This window comes from Syngnathus floridae, chromosome 1 (genome assembly GCF_059516105.1).
Source record: "Syngnathus floridae isolate MCC-2025c chromosome 1, RoL_Sflo_1.0, whole genome shotgun sequence".
In the NCBI taxonomy this organism is placed as follows: Eukaryota; Metazoa; Chordata; class Actinopteri; order Syngnathiformes; family Syngnathidae; genus Syngnathus; species Syngnathus floridae.
This window is the reverse complement of record NC_142413.1, coordinates 2,767,061-2,785,285: the sequence shown is the minus strand read 5'-3', so window position 1 is coordinate 2,785,285 and position 18,225 is coordinate 2,767,061. Positions and strand designations below refer to the sequence as shown.

The 18,225-nt window shown below is 42.3% G+C and overlaps 1 protein-coding gene across 1 annotated transcript in view; it reads right to left on the bottom strand.

The window, feature by feature from the left end:
• The window catches only part of LOC148403323 (tudor domain-containing protein 5-like), a 108,000-nt gene that overhangs the window by 29,261 nt on the left and 60,514 nt on the right, over window positions 1-18,225 (bottom strand). The window contains exons 4-8 of the mRNA XM_088379598.1: window positions 12,494-12,547; window positions 8,841-8,923; window positions 8,501-8,710; window positions 7,675-7,765; window positions 5,030-5,172 (exon numbers count right to left, since the gene is read on the bottom strand). The gene's annotated coding sequence lies outside the window, so the exon portion shown is untranslated. The remainder of the gene's footprint in view (window positions 1-5,029; window positions 5,173-7,674; window positions 7,766-8,500; window positions 8,711-8,840; window positions 8,924-12,493; window positions 12,548-18,225) is intronic.

Below are 18,225 nucleotides of genomic sequence, written 5' to 3'. Positions count from 1 at the left end.
ATATATATATATATATATAATATATAAATATATATAGATTTCTGTTGGCTGTTTAAAAATAACTTGGAAGGAATATATATATATATATATATTTTTTTTTTACAATTCACATCGATTTCATTCCAGTTCCAGCTTTCACATTCACGCACAATATCTACAGAAATTATATTCTCCAGCCGATCGACCGATCCTAAAATGACGCTAAATCTTCTCCTAATGACAGCGCATTACAATTCCCAGTGTGAGTATCCCAGTACGGAGCTTAAACGTGCAATGACGCAAGGGAGGGGAGCGGGCCAACTCATTAGATTGGGCTGCAGACTAAGTCGGATTAACCTCATACGGTTCTCTGAGAGCGGCGGGGGAAAGACGTGCCAACAAGCCGTGCTTAGCGATACCGACAGGAGAAAGTCCACTTTTTTTTTTTTCTATTTTTTTTTTTCTAACCCAGGTGGTCCTCACATCTCATCTGGTTTGCACGGCGGCAACAACATACCTAGAGAACGCACATTCCCACCATTGGCCAAACATGGGGCTCGCTCCCCGCTCACCTTCTAGGGATTTAATTCAGAGCAATCTATCCCTGGCTCAAAATTCCAGATCCACGTGCCAATCTGTGGATTTGATAGATTTCATTGGGAGTTAAGGCACGGCATGCAGGGGAAAAGCTTGCGAAAGGAATTTGGAGGGTAACTCGTCACAACCTGGCCAGCATCTGGACGTTGGCTTCTATCTTTTTTTTCCAGGCACAAAAAATGAACAACATGACCTTTTGGCAACATATATATATTTTTTTTGAGTAAGCCCCGCAGCTTTTTAATCAACACTTTATGTGCGAAAATATTATCCTATATATTTTGGCTCCAATGGCTCTCAAGGGTACTATATTCACTGAGGGGCTGAGGGAGGTTTGGGGGAAATCACGACTATGCACCAAAAGATCCACAGTAAACCATTACTATCTTATTTTGACAAATCAAATTTGTTTCAAAATGTGTTTTACAGTCCAGATTTAGAAGGTTTAGAATTAGTCTATGCTAACTTCTGTTAGCCCATCCATAGCATTTTGTATTACATGTTAGCATTAAGCTAGTGGATTATATTGGTCTGAATTACATTTTGGTTGAGCATTTTTGTGTTTGAAGATACAATTTTTCATTTTCTTCCATTCTGTGTCATCTTTACAGTTAATTTTATCTGGGAGCGAAAAATAAAGCGCTTGGACCAAGAATACAAGCAAGTGATGTGTTAAGGAATACTTTAATGACTGTTGGGGACGGTTAAAGCGATTTTTTATTTTGTATATTTTTATTGAGAGCATGATGTGACAAGAAACACCTTGCTTGCCTCGCTATGAGGTCAAATCAGGTCATACATATTTTTTTTAAAGCTGAAACGTGTCTCTCAAGTTAAACCAAAAAGACACAAAGCAAAGCAAAGGTTCGGGCTTGATGACTTCGGACACAAGCGCTTAGATTTTTTTAAGCCAACGTGACACCTCGGCTCGTCAAATAAGGCTCGGAATTCAATTAATTAGCAACAGATGAAATGAGACGGCTTTAAGTAACGCTAATCGCAATTAGCAGCGGAGCGTGGCTAATCGTCGCGTCTCGCCAACCTCGCCGTCTGAAAGTTGGCTGCGGCAGAGGAGAGGAAGGTGAAAGTGAAGTGGAGCAAACAAAGGAGGCAAAGGGCCCCGATGATAATCCTTCATATATTCCAAGGAGTCATTCCAGGGATACAGCGTAAATCTTCCCAATACAAAGAAGAACAAAGAGACGAAAAGCAAAACAAAGAGAACCACACCATGTGTGTGTTGATAGTGACCACATAGCTTTGCCTTGGAAAAGTCAGTTCAGCTCAATACTAACAATGGAAAAAAGCCACAGAGCATCTCCATATATTTCCATCTGTATTATACTGCCCCCATGTGGCCAAGAGGCCCACACCAGAAGGAGAAGCACAATGAAATGAAGCAAAAAATGAAAATGGCTTCATTCTTTATATTCTACTTAATTATGTGTATGTTTTCAATTTTTTTTCATAGTTTTTGAAATATGAGTACACATTTCCTCAATGTTTTAATAAAAAATGTTTCTTGGGGGGAAGGCTGGTACGGATGAATGGCATTTCCATTTCCATATTATTTTTTTAGTAGACCAGAATGACATAGTTTGTGTGAGGCAAACCAGTTTGAAAAATCCCCAAGTTAGAAGCTGCTGCCCTATCCTTCCCTTTCTCGTTCAACAACCAGAAATCCATCAGGAGATCTCAGCAAACAGCGCATTTTCACAGCATCAAGTTTTTATTAAAGTGTTAACCAACATGAACTGGCACCGGGCTTTTTGTTTGCGATGCCGCAGGAGTGCACTTTGATTCACAGCCAAGTCCTGATTGGGTCTGACCCAACGCAGCGCACATTTGCCCATCTGGACTTTTTCTTCTTGCCTTCATGCCTGAGGCTTGATTTGTTTTGGGTTCATGTTTTTCGTCCAATTTCCTCCTAAGTACGATCGCATGAAAGAAAAACGGCAATGTGGCCTGAAGAGCACGGCCAGGTCAGCTTGGCCAACACGGCTAAACATATGCAGAAAAGTAAAAAAAAACAAAAAAAAACTGGAGGAATATTGACTTTGTCCTCTGAGTGGAGACAAGGGGAAACCTGAATAACATACCAAGTAAGGAATTACTGTCAACATTGAGGACAATACTGCATTATAATCAAATAACAGAGTCGTTTGTGACCTACAACATTCAAATACGCAAGTGGATGAAAGCATTCATTAGCAAAAGAGTAGCTTTGCCTTTCCAAGCCACTTCCTGGAACTCCAATAAAGTCAATCTGGTATGGAGATAATAATGTTAAGAGGCACGATGCTAAGGCATTGTTTGCTAGCAGAAGCGGGACAGCTGTGTTTAATTAATAGCAAGTCTGAAGCAGGGCTAACGTTAGCTTGCAAAGCGTAGCTAAAGTTGGTCTCCTGTATAGCAAAGGGTTAACATTAGCTTGCAGAGCATGGCTAATGTTAGCTTGCAGAGCGTAGCTAAAGTGCGGTATGGAGATAATAATGTTAAGAGAAACTATGCCAAGACATTGTTTGCTAGCAGAGGTGGGGCAGCTGTGTTTAATTAATAGCAAGTCTGAAACCCGCCTCCCGTATAGCAGCAGGCGGAGGGCTAACGTTAGCTTGCAGAGCATGGCTAATGTTAGCTTGCGGAGCGTAGCTAAAGTGTGGTATGGAGATAATAATGTTAAGAGAAACTATGCTAAGACATTGTTTGCTAGCAGAGGCGGGACAGCTGTGTTTAATTAATAGCAAGTCTGAAGCAGGGCTAGCGTTAGCTTGCAAAGCGTAGCTAAAGTTGGCCTCGCGTAACCTCCTCATGCTACTTTGAACAAGCGAGCGACGGAGGATTCCAGTCGCTGAACAATGACTAAACACAAACCACATTCAGCAAAGCTCGAGGCTTGTTCCATATGATCATCAAGTGGAAAGTTCATGCTGGAGTCCATTTGCGTGCTGCACTTTTCTAGCCAATCACCATTTTGGGAAATTATAGTTGACTAACTTCCAATCCATGTAACACGAGTGCAGGGTCATGACTCTCTTCAGTACTATAATAAAAAAAAAAAAAAAAATACGAGAAGCGGGATTGTTTTGCAATAACGTAGCGACACTTCTATCAATTGTGTGATGATTGTGAGTAGCAATGTGCCAAGTGGCTTTTTTAAAAAAATACGGGAAGAGCACTTCAAATACTTCATAACAAATAAATTCACACACAAAAAAAAACAATTGACTGAGCACATGACCTCTTCTGCTGCCTACACTGCTCTTCTCAATAGGAACACCAGGGAACTATTTTTGAAAAGAAAAAAAAACGCTGATTAAAACTAAAATTGGGATGCTGATTCCAAAAGTTATTTCTTAGCAGGTGAGCAGCTAGCTCAGAAAGACTCGGTGACAATCGAAGCTCACTTAGGACACGGCTTGAGGCTTGGCGGTCGTATGTCATCTTCAGAAACCGTGTCCGATTCCATACAGTTCGTTTTAACGTCAGTGGTAACAAAAAGTTATCTCAAGGCAATTCATATTGGAACAGCTCCTTCGAGATGACACGCAGGAGGAATGGCAGACATATTGACATCAAATGACCAGGTTGTCATAGCGGTGAGGAGGCGGTGGCGGCGTTGGCGTGTCGGAACATGCTGATTCAAACGTGTCATGTGAGCAAACACATCAGTATGGCACACGTGTGTCATACAAAGCCGCGCCAACGTGACCGTCGACTACTTTTGCGAGGAAAGCAGCCAAGATGAGAACAAACACCATTTTGTGTATGTGTGCGCGAAACCATTTCAACCCGGGCTCATGGGGCCAATGCACCGACTCGGAGCGAAGAAGCGGCGTGATGGATTCGCAGGCACGCCGCATTTATCTCTATTACTTCCTGCTACGCTCGCCATCGAAATTCTACAGGCGGAAGCCGGGGGATTTTGCAGCGGGACGCTGGCGTCAGATGTTCAATGCTTTCTCTAACTTGGTTATCCTTTCAAGGCAAAAAAAGAAGGGAGGGTGGGAGTTGCTCTTCGAACCTGCTTTTTCAAAAAAAAAACCCGCACACCGGCAAGATGTTTGCAAATCTGCTGATGCAAGTCTGTTGCAATTTAAACCCCGCCTGCTTCAATAATAACTCGAGGTGACACACTCTTGTACAACTTGAGTCATTTTTCGTGGGTAGAATTGTAATCGTTGCGGATTGGATATAAATCCACGTGTGTACGATGATTTGCAATGCGCCGGCTTCAAACTCACATGCAGCCGAGTCAAAAAATATGTCTGATAGGAAAATAGCAATTTTGTTTTTCCATTCAATTTGAATAGCAATGTTCTACCAGGAGTTTGAGATTTTATCTGCATATTTTTATAATTCTAATTGTTTATAGTTTGGTATCAACATTCATTGGAATATAATCGTAAATAGTCATGAAAGAGCCCTTTCAAGTTTCCAAACAAACAACACTTACCCGAGATGGTTGCACCAGCTGGTGTTTTGACACGGGCACGTGGACGTCTTGGCCGGGTGACCTCTGAACCCCCGTGACCCGACCGGGGTCGTCTGATGACTCTCCTTGGGAGCCACAAGGAGGAGGAGGCGGAGGAGGCAAAGCTGTTTAGGAGAGAAAGGTCAAGTTAACTACAGGAATGAATAAGATGATGATAATAATGGAGGATAATTCCTTGAAAATCCATATATATATATATATATATATATATATATATATATATATATATATATATATATATATAGAGAGAGAGAGAGAGAGAGAGAGAGAGAGAGAGAGAGAGAGAGAGAGAGAGAGAGAGAGAGAGAGAGATGCATATATCTATATAAATATATACATAAATATATATGCATATATCTATATAAATAGATACATGCGTGTATACAGAGGAACAAATCATCCATCCATTTTCTCATTGTTTATCAAGGCAGACGTGGAACCATGCTGCCACATATGAAAATGATTTTTCCTTTTAAAATGTACAAACGTTGGGCCTTCAAGCAAAACAATCCTGGACAGGAGGTGGTGAGCAATACGGAAAAAAAACAACAAGAAGGGAGATAAGGTTGGACAAGGCAGACCACGCAATGGCCACAGGAGAGATGACAGATAACCGTTGCGTGCGCTGTGTTTTGTGTGCGTGTGCGTGTGGAGATAAGGAGGGAACGATAAAGTGTTCTGACAGCATCGCACATTCATTGCGGCGGCTGACATAAGTGGCACAAGCGGTACGAAAATGAGATGAAGTGGGCGGCGCTGAACACATCTGACACCTGTTGCCACGGAACAAGCGACTCAAAAACAAGTACGTGCGTGTCGCCGTGCGTGCGTGCGCGGGATCTGTCATTAGCATAAATGCATCAGATGAAGTTAAACGCTTTCCAGATTGCTTTCCGCGTCCGCTTCCAACTCCTCACGAAGACCCGGGTTGAGATGTGACGGTCGTCATGGAAACGGGAGGCTGCGACGGTGACAGGCGGGTGGCAAACAACAAGTGGCAAGCGCCGTTTCCAACTGCCGAGCTACCACTGGTTTTGCAATACGGCGTCGACGCGCAATTGATTGGATAAGCACAAGTGTCAGAAGAAGCGCAGTCCCGTGGCTGCACGGGGTCAATTTAAACTCCACGTAATCTGGTTACTGATGATTAGATTAACCGCCTTGACAAGAGGGAACCTGTGAGACAGATCTATTTTAACCTCTGGCGTCAAAAGGCAAAAAGTCTGCATGGCTCAATTTAGGCATACCTTGATGCTGCGCGTTCCAAAGTTTCTGAGTTGCAGACCCGTTTTAGCCATTTATTGAACCGGAAAAACACCTAGACACATACAAAGTACGTCCTAGCCTAGCTTAGCCTATCCCATGCTATCCTATGCTATTTTATACTATGCTATTTTATGCTATACTAGCCTATGCTATGCTATCCTATGCTGTTATGTTATGTTATGCTATGCTATGCTATCCTATGCAATACTATTTTATACAATGCTATCTTATGACATACTAGCCTATGCTATGCTATCCTATCCTATGCTATACTATGCTGTTATGTTATGTTATGTTATGTTATGTTATGCTATGCTATGCTATGCTATGCTACGCTATGCTATCCTATGCTCTGCTCTGCTCTGCTATGCTATCCTATGCTATGTTATATTATGCTATCCTATGCTATGCTATGCTGTGCTATGCTATGCTATGCTGTGCTATGCTATGCTATGCTATGCTATGCTATCCTACCCTACCTTTGCCACATTGTAAACACGTCAGCGTGTTGACGTGCGGATTCGTGCGCACGCCGCACTTTGTTTTTGGAGCTACGTCATATGGCTTGAAATTTTTCTTTGCTCGTGGCCTCTGCAACTTTGAGGGAAATTAGATTTATTTTCGTACGCATCTGTTTATCTTTGATAAACAGAGACGTGAGGAAATAAACAGTAAAAGAAACACTTTGGTCCTCGGGGAGGGTGAACACCTGATTTCATTTGTTTTTTTTTTGAAGGGGAAGGTGCTGTGTGATCAACACTTTCAAGTTCTACTGGTGCCCCCAAAAGTACGAGAGCCCATTCTTGCACTTTGTTGCTCCTTTATCACCAAGAGTCTTTAACTGCTTTGTAGACTTACTAAAGATAGTTTAAAAAAAAAAATCATTCTAGCGTGTTTCTGATGTGTTAACGCGACTTAGCATCACTTGGCTGCACACACACACATACACACACATGGAAAGCAAGCTGTTCCTATTTCTTCACAGGATTGCAAGCAAACTGTTTTGGTTGTGAAACTTCCACCGGGAAACAAATGTCCCTCTTTCCTTGCTCTGCCCTCCCCACCCCAACATTAACCCATTGATCGGGAACTAAGCGTTCCCATTAATTGGTTGGATCAGGTCGATTGCCGGTGCACACAGCGCGGAGCGCCCATGCATGTGTGTGTGCTCGAAAAAAAACGGGCCAAGTCATCAACTTGTGACTTAGAGCAAGACAATCCAAGGTGTCGTTTATATTCTTGTTTCAAGTGGCAATCAAAAATCCGCAAGAAGGGGAAAAGTTGAAAGAGCGCAGACAACTTAACGTGTGTCGGCAGTTGAAAAGAACATAAGTTCTCACCTTTTGCAAGTTTTCAGCACCAGCCGACCCCCCCCTCCTCTCCCGTGGCGTGCAAACTTCTGGGGAACCAATTTCATGGAAGGTTTGCTTCCTAATGTTGGAAACAGACAAAATATAAAAGTTAAAAACAAACATTTCGATTCGATCCAAGGGGTTAGGTATGATCGAGATACCGAACGTGATGATTGAATTAAGTGACACGCAATTGAACTCTGGGATTGTTTGATGTTTCTCTGGGGTGACGCAAGTAGAATGCGGCAAACAAGATTTATAGCGAGCAAAAGGTTTCCCATGACTGCGGGACCCAGCGGCGTATTCCGTAGCAACCTCAGTTGAGATGTGTGATACTTGTGTTTAAATCCACAAGCATCCACTTGAAAAAAAAAAAAATCAATTTCGAACACTTTTCTCAGGGAATTCAACTGATGTTGACCAGAGTGGCGCTAATCTCCAGTTCATCCCTGCGGCGTTGGACGGGGCCAGCATGCCTTTATGACCCCTGCCTTGGACACAAAAGGCTCTTTGGGGAAAAAATCTTCTCACTATATTGGAAGCATACAAATGGAGAATAAGATTTGGAGAAAATAAGAACATTCAGGGCACGACTTAACGGGTCTCGTCCTGCTCGCCATTCACTCGATAATTGGCAATCATTATTGAGTGATAAAGAAAAGTGGTTGGTATGCATTCACTCACTCACTCACTCACTCACTCACTCACTCACTCACTCACTCACTCACTCACTCACTCACTCACTCACTCACTCACTCACTCACTGGCCATACAGTGTAATTAGTCAATGTGATTTGCGCAATGTGAGCTCCACCTTTCATTTCCCCCACGACCGCTTTAATCCATCACGTCGTGCGTGTGCGTGCCGGTGTGCGTGCGTGAGAGGGCGACGTGGGGCAGAACGGGAGGCGGTGGCGGCGGCCGGCGGCGTCAACGCGCAGGAAATTGAGCCGAGCCGGCGCTCTCATTTGACGGCAGCATTAAGCAGCTTAGGAGTTCATAATCACGTTGTCCTCCGCGGCCCCTGAAAAGACGAGAAGGGAAGATGGAGACAGCATATGTCCCCCCCCTCCCCTTTTTGTCTCCTCTATCACTTATCCCCAAAATCAGCGACGGCAAGTCGCACATCATCTGGAATTTCTTTCTTGCCGCACCTTTGTAAAAACAAGCAGACGACAGCCGAGGCATCTCCGGCAGAAGGGAAGGAAGAGGTGTCAGACAGCATGTAATAGCCTCTCTGAAAACAAAGTAAAAATAAGAAAAGCACCCATCTGGAGAGCACCGGGGGGCAAGCAACAGAAGAATGATCAGCTCAACGGCCGTTACAGAGCAATCACTGCCATTTTTTTTTTCGGGTTGCAACCGAATCTAAAAAATCAAATAAATGTATATATATATATAAATAAAAAAAAATAAAATAAAATAAAATATATATATATATATATATATATATAAACTTGTTGGCCTGCAGCCTTTCAGCGACTAGAAGATGCAATCAAAGCAGACATGAAGAAAAGGAGCAAAATGGAAAGGAGATGGTTGAAACCATGGTGACATAATGGCACACAATACAAAAGCTTCCGCTTGCTTTTTTTTTTCCCTTTCTTTTTAAACATCCCACTAAATATGCCAATTTTCTGGCAATTGTAGTGCACGACTTTTGAGAAGCAGACTAAACTGGCAAGCCGGCAGCCTGTTCCTGCTGTCAGCGATGAAGATTTTTAAGAAAAATTAAAAATACGAACGCCGCCTTTTATTTTTTTTGGAGTCAGCCCGACACAGTTTTGAGGCAGGTAAAGTGCACGGCGACAACAACGCTTGTCAGCTTGCCGCGTTGACATAATTACAAGCGATGTTTTGTTGTGGAGTCACGGCGGCATGATGGCATATGAAAGGAACCGGCAAGATACAACATTGTCTTCTTTTAGGCAGGTTTTTTTTTTTTTTTTTGCTTCCTGTTCCCCTTTCACTTTGAGTTGATGCCAAAGTTCTCAGTTACTTTGACAAAGTTCTTATTGTTAGTATTACGTCATAAAAACTCAACAAAAAAATACCATTTAAAACATTTGCTCAATTAGGCCATCAACAAACTAGAGGGAAAATCATTTTGGGGAAAATTTTAAATAATCATGAAATAATACAATAATTTTGATTTCTAATTTTGAAATAATAATAAAATCATTTTAAAAATCTGAAATTTAAAACTAATTGCCAGCAGTGGAAACAACAAAGATCCAGTTCAAGTTAGTTTGAATTAATTTGGGGAACAAGCATGTTGTTTTGAGTTTTTGTGAACTCGAATGACCTTGCTGTGCTGCTTTCGGTCGAAAATCTTTCCGTAGCTTCATGTAGGTCTTGCTAGTGGCACCTGAATTAGTGAAGACCTTTCTTGGTGGTACTTGGGATAAAAAGTTAAATGGCAACGAGAAAGTGGAATGAGGCTCCACTTGGCAGAAAATGAGCATGTTGACATCTCGAGGACTTGCAAACTATTCGGGACTGAACACACCGGCAAGCTTCACCTTCCTGAGCTGATGTGGAATGTGCAGAAGACAAATAAAAAGAGAAACACATGAAAGAAGGTGAAAGGAAAAGGTGAGAGGTGGCGAGGAGCGAAGGCTCATTAAGTGAAGAAAAAGTCAGCGGCAGGAAGCATTTTGGAAGAGAGAATCCCAAATCAAAAGCCCGTCGTGGTGACCTTTTGGACGGCCTCCCTCGAGAGACGAACACGGAGCCTCGGGGAGCGACGTAAACATGCACACACATATAAAAAGCCCGGCAGGACTTTTTTTTTTTTCTTATCCTCATGTTTCTGTGACTATCACACTTTCACTGCTTCTGCCATCATAAAAAAAATTATTATGGTCCTCACTTTTCAAGGACAATATGCTCCAAAAGTCCATTCGACCTTCTCGGCTCCACTATATTAAATAATAGTATCACTCAACGAGCGACACATTGACACATTTTCCTCCATTTTTTTTTTTTTGGTACAGTGCATTCTAATCAGGAAAAAGTAGACTCTATATTCCCGCATTTGACAAAAACACCACGTCATTAAATACAATCAAAGTATTTTATGATTCATAACTCTCCGTCTTCTGTCCGCTCAGCTCATCAGTACGGCACTAATATCAATTGTTCTACGCGGAGGATAAATAATAGATGATTGTTTGTCCGACTCTACGCGCGGTTTTTGCACAGCAAGAAAAATGCTAATTAGCATTAGCATGAGGGTAGTTGGGGTTGTTTTATATACACACGGTTTTAGTCTCAGTTCAGAAACTAAAACAAGCAGCAATGGGTGTCGAGAGAGTGTCACTTCAAAAGCTTGAGGAAATAATCCAAAATAGGAAAAATGCTACGATGATGAGAATATACGCAAAATTAAAAATGCATCCCTGTGGTTGTAGATCAAACAACTTTCAGGCTGCCAGCCTCGGCGTGTGGGGGAAAAAAAAAACCCCAGATCTTGTTATCTCGTGGTCCAAAAATAATCAGACTGGCTTTTTGTTTGAGAGGAAGGTGCACAGCGGGAAACAAAAAATAAAACAAAGGAGCACTTTGCCAGATCATAAGAGATCATTCACTACTTTGGAGGGATTTGTTTCATGTAAATATGCGGGCCATAAAACCGTGTGAAGACCGCCAGTCGAAAATGAAGTCACGTGACCACGCTTTTCTCTGCTTCCGTATGAACGCACCAGGCAACCTCACTTTGACCAACATGGAAAGTTTCTAGAAAGATGTTTACCCCTCAAGCCACATTTGGGAATCCTCTGAGAGAGAGAAAAAAAAAAGCACCTTTGATTGTGGGCATAAAACGATATGGCAAACATGAGAATTTGCGGCGGGCTGAGGGAATGAAAAGGATTTGTGTCAGGATTATCCAATCTCGGCGTGATTATCCAGGAGGGGGAAAATGAACACGTAGCTGGGAGCAGGTAGCGAGCGCTGTGTGTGGGTGCAGCTTGCGCTTGTGTGGACTGATTGCGATAATTAGCATGAGAATTCAACCATCACCGCAACACTGCAGTGAGCTGGAAGAAGAGATCATATCAAAAGAACAATAATAATAATTAAAGCCGTCAGCAGCCACCTTGATTTTTTTTTTTTTTTTTTTAAGAGGCAAATCCTTGAAATGGCTTTTACACGCAAGTTGTAATTTGCAACTTGGTTTCAGCAAAAACGGCTTCCGACCAAAAAGTGGAGAAAATGTGCGTGTAGTGAAAACAAAGGTAAAACAGAATAGTGACTTTGGCATTATTATTATTATTTTTTTTTTTTACTATAAAAATGTCAAAATATATTTCTAACACTTAAATGTGCCACAAAAACATTCTGGTACTTTTGTAGTACTTTTTTTTATATAATAACCTAAACACCAATGCTAATATCCGTTAGCCTGGCTATGGTGATTTGCATTATATGTTAGCATTAAGCTAGCGGACATCGCGAGAAGAAATTGTCACATTTAAGCCTCTGTGGCATAGTTAATGTGACTCAGGATTATTTTAGTTTATATTTCAGCAAAAAAGAAGAAAATTAGAAAAAAAATATTTAAAAAAAAAAAAGATTTCATATTGTTATCATGGCTACAAGCTAAGACAAAAAAAAACAAGAACATTTTCAGCCTCACGAATGATGTGAATTTAGTTCTGATTGTAATTGATGCATTCATCTTCCTTCACAATTTATTTTTGAAAGGCCTTCCAATTTTGCTTCTCGGGAATCCATTAGGAGACAGGAAGCAGTTGTTAAGCTCTTGTGTTGTACAGAAAACAGGTGGATTCTGAGAAGAACTCACCTGCCTCACTTCTCGCCAGCGTCGAGGGTTGCAACGTCGCATCTGCTCTGCCACCTGCGCGTGGAAGCAAGCAAGAAAGGACAACCACAGAGAAAGTAAATATGATCGAAAAAGGGATAAAAGGAGAACAAAATGGAACAAACTGATAAAAAGCACAAGCATAATGAGGACACAAAAATGACCACAAAAAAAAAAAAGATTATTTGCAACACGTAATTAAATGGAGGCATTCACAAAAGAGTCGGCTTTTGTGAAAGCGTTGCGGCCAGATAATAGGAGACATTTTTATTAATTCCCATGGGTCTCTTTTAGGCACTTGGTATTCAGGGATGTCGTTATCCCAAAATCTACAAAAGCTCTTATCAGCTGCCCTAATGTGTGTGTGTGTGTGTGTGTGTGTGTAAGAAAGAGACAAGCAATCTCTGCTCCACATTGTGAAGCTCCTCTATACAGTTTTTGGAGATGAAGCTAAATGATGCACAAGAAGAAAGAACACAAAGGCATTCGAATGCCACGTTTCACCCAAAGTGACCTTCAGCCTCATGCTCGCTATCAAAATGTGCTCTTAGAAATTAGCCACCCCCTCCCTCCCTCCCTCCCTCCCTTCCTCCCACTCCTCCCCCTTGAGATGTTCAATGTCAGAACATTCATTACAGGGCTCAATGGGGCACATCTCTTTCATTTAGGGCTCCATGACGTGTCGCACCGGGGTTTCGTCATTATCTGAAAGGACACCGTCGCGACAGTGTTTGGATTTGGGGAGGAAGTGGTCTACCCGCGAAGGCTTTTCCTGTCATCCCCAGAGAAAATTAGATTTACACAAGACTTACACAGCTTCAGGTCCTTCACGTAAAAGTCTTTGGAATTATCCACGATGAATACATTGTGCTCTCGGGAGATTGTGAACGGCGCAAAAACACACACTCAGCCAAGGTGACGGATAGTACGGTATAAAAAGTGAGGATGGCGACGCCCAATCAGAACTAACCTGGGAACCATCCGGTCCATATTAGCCTAATTAGCCAAATAGTACACCTCTTTAAATAATTTTAACATCAATTCCACACAGTCACTAGAGTACGCAAATAGCCAACGACACGCCCTTATGTGCTCGTTAGCGATTAGTTAGCGGCTAATGCTAGCCGGCTAATGCGGCTAACTGAGACAAAACCAAAAGAACATTCATTCAATGTTGAACAGAGGTTGAGATGTACCGAAGTCAATTCCTTTTTTGGGATGCTCAAACATGGCCAATAAAATTCTTGAAAAAATTCTTGAGGTACGTAAGAAGTGGAAATTAAATGTCCGCAACAATAGCGGATGACTTGCTATGTTGTATAATTTTCATGACATGATATATTATGTTGGAATTTTTTTTTTTGTTTTGTTTACAAATTCTAAGTAGAAGTAAACATCAAAAATACTTTCACACTCTCAGTTCCACTTCAAATCCAGACAGCGTACAGGAGAGTTTTCCCCAAAAATAAAAAGCGAGTTGCAGACAAAAGTAATAAAAAGGCCCAGTCAATAGCCGGCCCAACTATTTGTCTTTGCGGAACCGATATGTTCTCCCTCGGTTCGGACGTATGAAAGCCCGCAAGCGATGGCGGCTTTATTGAAACTCTGCAGACTTTGGCCTCAGTTGTCACTCCGTAAAGACGGGCTGCAATAAAGGAGCCCCGATATTAGAAAGCGGGGGGATAGCTGACATTGATCAATAACGTTCATATGGGCTGCGAGACGATTTACTGCGACGGCAAATATAGTGCACGGATGTGATTCGGACATTTTTTTAAAAAAAATATTTGGGTATGCATTTTGGAAAGCAAAAGGTTCATTGTGAAAAATAGTTTTGGCGACAAAGTGTAAATAAATGATGGTGGCGGAGCCAATGCTGAGATGTTTGCCGTCTGTGTGGCCTCTCAGGAGCCTTGTGTTGCAAACCTCTTACTGGGAGCTTTTAACCAGAACAAGGTGCAAATGGAGGGCCCCTTGTTTGGGCAAATGGGAAGAGTGGGTGGGGGGTGGGGGTCTTTTGTGCCTTAAAAGCACGAGGAGCTGCTCCAAGTGCTCCACCACAGGAAATACTTATTTTACATGTTGGGAAGGGGGGGGAAAAAAAAATCTCCAAACTCAAGGAGTTCATCTACTGATTGTCATCAGTTGAAGTTCAAGGCCGCTTAGAAATTCAAATTGTTTGTTTTGTTTTTTATGCACAAAGAAGCTTTGCGATGGGAAATGAAGGAGAATGTCCTTGTCATGTCATGATGTTTCGATGAGAGACAGTTTTAAATTTTGGGGGAATTTTCACTCAATAACACATTACAGTTAAATGTTTACATTTATTTATTTATTTATTGCATTTAATCTGGTTATTGGACTATAATCATCATCGATTAGAGACAGTTTTAAAAAATTTTTTGAATTTTCACTCAATAACACATTACAGTTAAATGTTTAATTTTTTTTATTTATTTATTGCATTTAATTTCAAATTAATCATCTGGTTATTGGACTATAATCAGCATTAAAAGTCTATACAGGTGAGTCCCTAGTTTCAACCAGCTTGTGTCATAACGTTGTTTTTTAATTTTTTTTTTTAAACGTGTGTTCCGTCAAAGCGTTCTAACACCGGGAAGAACATTAGGCTCAAGAATGCCATGACAGTCCAGAGAATCCAGATTCGAGACACAATGTTTTTCTTTTCCGGCTTCCCATTTGTGTCGTTAAACATAGACTAGTCCAGCGCAACTTTTCGGACTCCTTTCTCAGTCCATGTTTATTTTCTTCCGAGGTCGGGAAATTGAGATGGGCAAACGCTGACGGTTGCCCTTGTTGCGAGCCGGCAGAACAAAGTGGACGACACGAGGAGGAGGACTAGCAGACAGCAAGCGGATGATGAATAATGGAAGAGTGATGCCCTGTGACCTCGCCACCTCTTTTTTTTTTTTTGTCTGATCAGAATTCTAACAGCAAGTCGGCGCGGCGACAGTCGGGTTTCTCCCAATGTGGCGACGGGGGCCACTCGCCATGACAGGCGTCGCTGGAAGGGGGGGGGAGGGCACATCTTGGAATGAACCACATGACCTTGGCTTTGCTTCTTATGAAAAAAAAAAAATGCACATGCTAATGGAAAATTGTAAAAAATGTATAACGTGTCCATGTCCTGTTATAACATTCTCCCGTAAAGCGCTTTTACGTCCCATCCTCGGCGACCCTCATCAGCCATTTGATGTGACACATCTTTCCCGCACGGCAACATCCCTCGGATTGCGCAATAATAGCCTTTGTGAGACCCTCAGAATTCCGAGGGCAGGCCTGGCTATGAATGCTCATGCGGCGCTGCATTATTTGCGAGGGAAGGAAAAAAAAAGGTGCTCTTTTCCTGCCCTTTTCTCTCTGATGCCGAGCATGAATGTTGGATGCGACGGCAGACTGTCCGCTATTTGATTGGCTCCGCCCCCCTAAGCAGCTTCCTTCAAAAGTCTCACGGGGGCGTTAAGGGGGGGATCGAGCGTGGCGGGAAAAGACATGTTGAGGATCTCGTGGCTGAAACACCGATGCTTGTTCTATTACCTGCTACGGGGGCAGGAGAGATCAAACAGGAAGTCACGGCGGGATAACAGGAAGCTCATGCTAACAGGCAAGTTAGGAGAAAAGAACGCTTGAATTGAATTCTACTGGAGTGCTGCATGTTGAGTGGTCTTGAGGTTTACCTAAGGTAATGGCCAGTTCATGGTCACTATAACAAATTTGAAATCGGAAAAAATTTTCGATTAACTGAATCGAATTATTTTAAAATTGCTTCGACTCGTGTACCGAGATACATATCACGTGGATTTAATTAATGGGATGTACAACAGATCTTAATCGTTTCGACGCTGCTGATGAGATGTTGTTATTAAATTTAATTAGCATAGATAGTTTCTGCTGCTTTGGAGAGAATATTAGTACTACCGAATCAAAGCGTTACATTTTAACGTTGTTTTTAATATATTCATGTGTTTAAAAAGGCTGGTTAATTAATCACAAAAAATAATTAAGCCATTAAAAAAAAAAAATCAAAAATTAATCAAAGTCTGCATTCTAAAACGACGCAGAACTTTTGCCAGCACACAATGTCCCGGGCACATCAATTACACTGACGCAGACGCCAAAATGGTGGAATCGGATAAAACCGCCTGGCTCGGACTGATGGGAAGCAAATTTCATTTCGACGATTTGATGGAAGCCTTGATAAAAGCCTACTTGGGGCCAAATTGAGCAGAAATGCAATATGAAAAATAATACCATACGACTCGTTGCACAGAACATTTCCTGCCGACGTCACAAAAGCAACTAAAAAAAACTATACATACGCACACATTGATCGACTAATGGGCCAAGCTGTACTCTGAGGGGAAGCGTTCACCCTAAAGTGCCACACTGACCCGATCAAAGTGCAGAATATCGGATCCCCTTAACACCAAACTGTTTGATTTGGACTGGTGGTCATTTATTTCATCTGCACTCCACCGAGTCTAATTGAATCAACTGCGATGTCACAGGTTCGAATCTCTCACCTCGGGTTCCTTCCAGCCCGACAATCTACAAACGTGTTCTGGCTCTTTTAATGGCGGCCCTTCATGTCCAACGTGGGCGATCGCAAGCGCGCGGCCCCAGCAGGGGGGCGACGCCATTTCAGGCCGCACTTTTCAAAGAAACCTTTCTCACACCATCAGCCCTCTCAAGCTTTCAAAGCCGTGTCGCTTTTCGGCGTGGTGGCCGCGCGCGGGCTTTTAGCTCACGCCGATGGCCGAGGCGCCGCTTTGCATAGATGAGCCGGATGCTTTTTGCCGGAACCAGACGGGAGTGTTGGAAAAGCGAAAGTTGTCGCAGGGGTGTCGCATCTGCATTCAGAGAGAGCAGAAGCGACACTTTTATTTTTGTCGTGGCCCACGTCGTAGTCTCGGTTACCCTCGGCCGGCCGTTATGACTGTCAACCATATTTATTATCAGAATTTTTGATTATTATTTTATTTTATTTTACTGTACTTTTTATTTTATTTTTTTATTTTAATTACATTTTACTCTACTTTTTATTTTATTTGTTTTATTTTAATGACTTTTTTTATTGTCGCTGTGAAGCGGAATCGACAACCGACAAAAAGCCCAGTCTAAGTACCAAGAATTACGCAATTAACAAAACCATGAGCTGACTAAGGAGTTTAATAAACACAAACATCCAGGCTCTCAAATTTGAGGTGAAATGATGCCACGTGGAACCAACAAATTACACGTGCTATGCTAATACACGCTACGCTAAAACCATGCTAAGCTAGCGGGGTCCGCGAGCTGCAGTAAAGCAATAACACCTTGTTAGCTAAAGCTAATCTCTGACGACACTGTAATGTGGTTACATAATCTTCCAGCCGCTTTCCTTTTTTTGCGTCGAAAAACTGTGTCCGCCGAGCCCAGTCGTGTCCGTGATGTTTAAAGCTGCTTCCCCATCTTCCCCCGCAAAGTGCTGACGTTAATGTCAAAAACGTGTTCTTGGGGCCGCGGTGAGCCCGCTAACAAGGCAGCTACGAAGAAAAAAGAGAAGCTGCTTGTTGGCCCACAACCGAGGGCTAAGTGTCTTCTGTCGGTTCACGACGAGGTTACGAAGAGCGGGCCACCCGGAGGAGCAGGTTTTGCTGACGTCCATTTTAGGGTCTCTGTCACACCTTCACTCACGCTTCCCCTGCACTCAA